This window comes from Sinocyclocheilus rhinocerous, unplaced genomic scaffold (genome assembly GCF_001515625.1).
Source record: "Sinocyclocheilus rhinocerous isolate Xijiao unplaced genomic scaffold, SAMN03320098_v1.1 scaffold498, whole genome shotgun sequence".
NCBI classification, from domain to species: Eukaryota; Metazoa; Chordata; class Actinopteri; order Cypriniformes; family Cyprinidae; genus Sinocyclocheilus; species Sinocyclocheilus rhinocerous.
Window position 1 is genome coordinate 914,128 of NW_015633594.1, and position 6,540 is coordinate 920,667.

At 32.9% G+C, this 6,540-nt stretch overlaps 1 long non-coding RNA gene across 1 annotated transcript in view; it reads left to right on the forward strand.

Moving 5' to 3' along the window:
- Nucleotides 1-5,356, forward strand: part of LOC107744727 (uncharacterized) — a 15,705-nt gene extending 10,349 nt beyond the window's left edge. The window contains exons 2-3 of the long non-coding RNA XR_001640517.1: nt 3,426-3,503; nt 5,269-5,356. This is a non-coding gene — a long non-coding RNA (uncharacterized LOC107744727). The remainder of the gene's footprint in view (nt 1-3,425; nt 3,504-5,268) is intronic.
- Nucleotides 5,357-6,540: the final 1,184 nt, after the last annotated feature.

The following is a 6,540-nucleotide window of genomic DNA, read 5'->3' on the forward strand; positions in this document are numbered from 1 at the left end:
TGCATCGCACTCATCGCAAGTTTATTGTTAAATTGTTAAATGCCCTTACATATCTCTGTCACCATTATAAGTGTTTGATCAACACATTTGAGTGATCATTGCAAAAAATGTGTTTATGTATATATATTCTGTTTATGTATATACTGTATTCTATATATAGTACCAGTCAAATGTTTGGACACATGAATGGGAAAGTGTCCAAACTTTTGACTGGTATTGTACTATAATATACACAAAGAATATCGGCCGATATATCGATATATTTTTACTCCCTAATATTGGTATCGGTATCGGGCCCAAAAAACCCATATCGGTCGGGCTCTACTTTTCACACCAAAAGTGAAATTAATAAGCCTGGCTGAAGGAAATGTAAATTCACGTCTGTAAAGTAAGAGGGTGCAGCTCAAACAAACCTTTCAGCTGTGCTGCCATTCTGGATTGCATGAAGAAAAAGACGCAGGAAAAGAAAGTTCAACACACTTAAGCAATTAAAAAAAAAAAGAAACACAAATATTGTTTATCTAAAGTCAATATGCTTATCAGTATGGTTGAATTGGATCATCGAAGGTCAGCAGCAAAGACACCGGTTAATAAAATGGGATTAAATACATAAAGGATTTGTGTTAACATTTAAAATTATATATATATATATATATATATATATATATATATATTATTAAATATTTATAATGAAGAAAAATTCTCAATAAAAGGATGAAGAAAATTTAATTGTGTAGCTTTCATTATTATTTCTCAGAAAACTGTTTTGTTGAATGCAATAATAAAAAATAAATAAAATAAATATTAAAAATAAAGTTAGTTCACTAAGTCATGTGGTGCGACCAACATGTAGGAAAATAAAATATAATACAGAAAATTATATCATGAAGATAAATTATATCATAATATAGTAAATTATATCGAAAAGACAAGTTATATTATAGTAAATTGTATCATAAAGATAAATTATATCTTAATATAGGTAATTATAAATTGATAATCAATGTTTTAAAAAAATAAAATAAAAACTTTTACTTGAAAAATAGATTTAAAAAAATTATTTATTTTTTAATTATGATTAAGATACGTACACTGAAGGTGTTTTACTTGGTTCTTACACTACATGAGATTTCTCTGTATAACCATGTATGTGACAAATAAAAAATCTTGAATCTTGAATCTTGATTTTGAAAGTTTATAATTTTAACTTTTGTGAGATTGTATAATAGTTTTCTTTTATAACACGTTTCCTGTTCTTTATCTTGGATGTTCTTATTTGTCATTGACTCACCTAAGAAGAGCTGCTAAAGTCATGGCTGGCGAGGTATTAAAAGGACAGTTTAGGTGTCAAAAGATTTGCTAATGACTGGTAGTTCATTGATACGCTGTAATAAGTAATGTATTCACCCTCGGTCCGATTGCGTTCCGGGGAGGGGGGGGGTCCCCCTCGTTCCCCTCGGGGCCCGGTGCGACCGCACCAGTTGCAGCCCCCTAAGGATGGCCCTGAATGTATTACTTTACTAATTACTTGAAGAAAGTAATCTGATTACGTAACTCACGTTCCTTGTAATGCGTTACTCCCAACACTGCAGTTTACACATTTTACGCTATTTAAATCAAACACACAGAATTCCAATGATCCAGAGCAAAAAAAAAAAAAAAATGCCATAGCGTCTATCTTGGCCTGCTTTTTACATTCTCATAGATTTATTTTAAGAATGCAGGGGTGGAAAGAGGGACGTACAGTCAGAATCACGCACCCAGGCACCCTATAGATCATCAGTAGTTGAATAGAATGAGCTGCCCTTGAGACTGAAGCACAATTGGCGCCTGATATATTCCACAGAATCGCACTCTGATCCCCATGGCGACAGTAGTAGAGGGCTCAGCATGGGCCCACGTAAGAAAACGATGGCAAACTACGTCCCATCAGCATCAGAAGAGCGGCCCGATTACACTCCATGTGCGTGAAGCTGAATGGCTGGCATACCATTCCATTGTCAGTCTGTCATCTATGGCATTTAGCAGCATCATGGCACTGAGGAAGTGATTCCAGCACTCATGGTGAGCTGTAATGGAGAGAGAGATTTGTCATTGAAATGTAATCACCTCTTGTTAAATGGACACTTGAAATAGTTCAGAGTTTTGTTATGGTATTGAAACATTTTTACCCTTTATTCCCCTCAACATAATTTGTCACACTGTTAGTGTTACCACACATTATTGCATAGGGGCAAATGGGGCAACTATATTTCACCATTACCAATTTATTTTAAAACTGACCTGGGTCAGTTATTATAGTAATATATTTAATAAAAAAAATAAAAAAAAGGTTAAAATATCAAGGTTACACAACTATCTATCTATCTATCTATCTATATATATATATATTATAATATTATATATTTATAATGAAGAAAAAATCTCAATAAAAGGTTGAAGAAAATGTAACTGTGTAGCTTTCATTATTATTTCTCAGAAAACAGTTTTGTTGAATGCAATAATAAAAAATAAATAAAATAAATATTAAAAATAAAGTTAGTTCACTAAATCATGTGGTGCGACCAACATGTAGGAAAATAAAATATAATAAAGAAAATTATATCATGAAGATAAATTATTTCATAATATAGTCAATTATATCGAAAAGACAAGTTATATTATAGTAAATTTTATCATAAAGATAAATTATATCATAATAAAAGTAATTATAAATTGATAATTAATATTTAAAAAAATAAAAATAAAAACTTTTACTTGAAAAATAGATTTTTTAAAATTATTTAAAAAAAAATTATGATTAAGATACGTACACTGAAGGTGTTTTACTTGGTGCTTACACTACATGAGATTTTGAAAGTTTATCATTTTAACTTTTGTTAGATTGTATAATAGTTTTCTTTTATAACACGTTTCCTGTTCTTTATCTTTGATGTTCTTATTTGTCATTGACTCACCTAAGAAGAGCTGCTAAAGTCATGGCTGGCGAGGTATTAAAAGGACAGTTTAGGTGTCAAAAGATTTGCTAATGACTGGTAGTTCATTGATACGTTGACCTCGGTGCCATGTGTCTGGGTTAGCCACAGACTTGCGTGCACAACACAGAGAGTATAGTTTACATCTTACCCTGTGGCCAGTGACGGCTCCATGGCGACGAAGGAGCAGGTGACACTTTAGGGGTCAGTTTTAGGCTCTTAAGCTTCCCTCCTAGAGTTTAGACTAAACCTTTACAACTTTGAATGCCCTCTCCCAGGGCATAAGACACCGAATCCTCACTGAGATTCCCTCAAAGCCTCTTTGGGAACCACAGAGTTGGTTATCACTGGCACACCATACATTGGTGACATAATGTGAGCGGGTCTTTATGCTTCTGAGTCCTGGAGGCACCCCCTGATTTGAATTTCTCTCCTTTGCTTTGCGTTCAGGTATATGAGGAGCCAGTGACAGTGATGAACTCCGAGCAGGAAAGGCCGTTCGTGTGCAGCGCCCCGGGCTGCTCTCAGGTGAGTCTGATAAGACAATAGCAAAGACGAACGGTCCTGTAACTCGAGAAAGCTCTTTATTAATGTGAAACTGCGCAACAGACAACAACAGTGAAATGGTATCTTGTTGAGGCAAATGTCATCAACTGGATGTCTTGATATAAGATATAAGATTCTTGGCTTGCTATTTGTTTGGATGAGGTGAAATCCTCATAGGTATGGTAAATAATCTCTCTCTTAATGCATATATTCTTCTAGCTCAAGTTGAACCATTACAGTGGTTCTCAACAGAGTTATTATATTTAAATAAAAGAAAAACTAAAACCATAAAAAAGCCTTTCTCACTTGAAATAAAATTAACTTGAACTTAATAAAATATATATATATATATAATGTTTTTATTTTATTTCAGTTAGAGGGCAAGGCAACATCTAATTTGACTTTATGTATTAAAATAACTAAAACTAAAACCATAAAAAAACCCTCGTTACTTGAAATAAAACAAACTTTAGCGGAGGCAACATTTTTCATTTTCACTTAGTTTAACTTCGTAAAATAACTAAAAATTAAAAGTGAAATAAAAAAATAATAAAAGCTATACAGACATATTTAATAAAAATGTCAAAACACAGCAAAATGACAAAAAAATTGCTCAAATTAGAGTGAAAACAGAAAATATAAAAATAAAACACATTCAAAATATTAAGGAAACTTATAATAGTATCTCAATGATACTAAAACAACTGGTTTTGCTTGAGGATCCAGATTTTATAATGGTTACCCAATATAATAACAACATTGCTTATCATACAAAAAAAAAAAAAAAAGAAATCAAAATCATACTTTGAAATTTATTAATATTACCATGGACTGCAAAGGTCCATCGATATGTGCAAATACTGATATGACAAATACACAAAATGACCAAAAAAAAAAAATTGTTATCACCAACCAAAGATATAGTTATTGCTTTCCTGCCTTTTTAAAAGTATATTTATTTTTCTCTCCTCTGTTCTATAAATTATCTTTATTCTTTAAATTTGCATATAGCATATATATTTTTTTCCTTCTTTCCGTAATCAGAACACACCTGTGGCCCATTTTCAGATTACAATCCACCTGTTTTGGTAATCAAAATCATACTTTGAAATTTATTAATATTACCATGGACTGCAAAGGTCCATCGATATGTGCAAATACTGATATGACAAATACACAAAATGACCAAAAAAAAAAAATTGTTATCACCAACCAAAGATATAGTTATTGCTTTCCTGCCTTTTTAAAAGTATATTTATTTTTCTCTCCTCTGTTCTATAAATTATCTTTATTCTTTAAATTTGCATATAGCATATATATTTTTTTCCTTCTTTCCGTAATCAGAACACACCTGTGGCCCATTTTCGAATCACAATCCACCTGTTTTGAACCGCTGCACAATTAGACTAGGCCTGTCACAATCTGTTTGAGCAGGCTGGTTCATGTGGACCATTTACAGATACAACATTCCTCTCAGGTGCTCTTAAACATCAATTAAGATAATGTAATTACCATAATGAGAAGGTATTTTCAATCAGAAAGGTGTTCTTGTAATCTATTCAGACAGACAGTTTATGCCTAAGGCTCAGTCCTGTTGTATTCAGTGGTAAGTATAAGATTGCTTGATAGAGTCACTAATTGTAAGACTCTGTTTTTCAAGAACACAAAATGGAAAGAAAACAAACCTCTGCTTTTTTTGTGAGCTTAGTGTTATTAAATCGCAACCAGTTGTTTCCATGTTCTCTAGAGATTCCCTACGGAGGATCATCTAATGATTCATCGGCACAAGCATGAGATGACCCTTAAATTCCCCTCCATCAAAAATGACAACATGCTGTCAGGTGAGACAGACCACGCACACACACACACACCGGTCTTTGATTAGGTGTATTAACCAGGTGTAGTTTTAAATACAGAGCCATGTGGCTAAAATAATATTTGTGCTGTGCTCTGCCTCACTCCCCTAATCCCAGTCATCAACCCGTACCATGAGTTCCATATCAATTAGACCCATTTCAATTATGAGACTACAGTGTTTCCCATACATTGAGTGCGAGTGTTTTTATATCACTGAATTTCTGAAGAAAACCGACTCTCTTCAGAAAATTGGATGTCATTTTCATTTAATCTTGCATGTAATGTCTGATAAAGCAGTGTTTTTTTGAGCGGAGCGCTGCTTTGTGTAGAGCCGTTACCGGGGAAACCTTGATCTCTACCACTCCATACCAAATGTGTTGTGATTGGTTAGCTGGGCCAGTGTGTGTTGTGATTGGCAGCACTCGGCGCCTGGTCGGGAAATGTCATGCCTCTTACCATAGATGCCTGTGTGCTTCAGTGTAAATATTGCGTCAAAATCTACACGTTGTAGTCCAAACGAGTCGTTCGTTGTAGTTTTTGAAAATTGATTTCCGTTAAATAAAATATCTCCTTTTGAAGTGGACTTTGAGCTTTGTAACTTTGCAGATCTTTTTTATGCTCAAACAGGAACATTACAGACTAACTAAAGTTGAAAAAGTGAAAAAGCATAATAGGACCCCTTTAAAAGTTAACACAGTACCTGGAGACCTGGCAAAAGTGGCAACATCCACTCAAACCAATTATTATAAATTATCTAGTTTGTGATAAACTAATATGATTTCCACATGTAACATTTCATTATTATTTATCTCTATTTATTTTATCCTATATTTTGATCAGTTATTTTGGGCTATTTTGTAATATGAATTAGGGCTGGGTTTTGACACAAATTTCACGATTTGATTCAATTCTCATTCACAAGCTTGCGATTCAATTCTATTACCGATTCAATTACCGATTCGATTCGATTCAATATCGATTATTTTGGATATATATCAGGTACAGTACATGCCAAATTTTCTCAAGGAAAAAAAATCCCTTAACTAATGCTGTAAAATATAAATAAGAGTCAGTTGGTACTACATTACTATAATATTGAAGGTTAAAATTAATTAAGTTTTTACAATAATAAAGTTACAGTTACATAATAATATTTCTACTT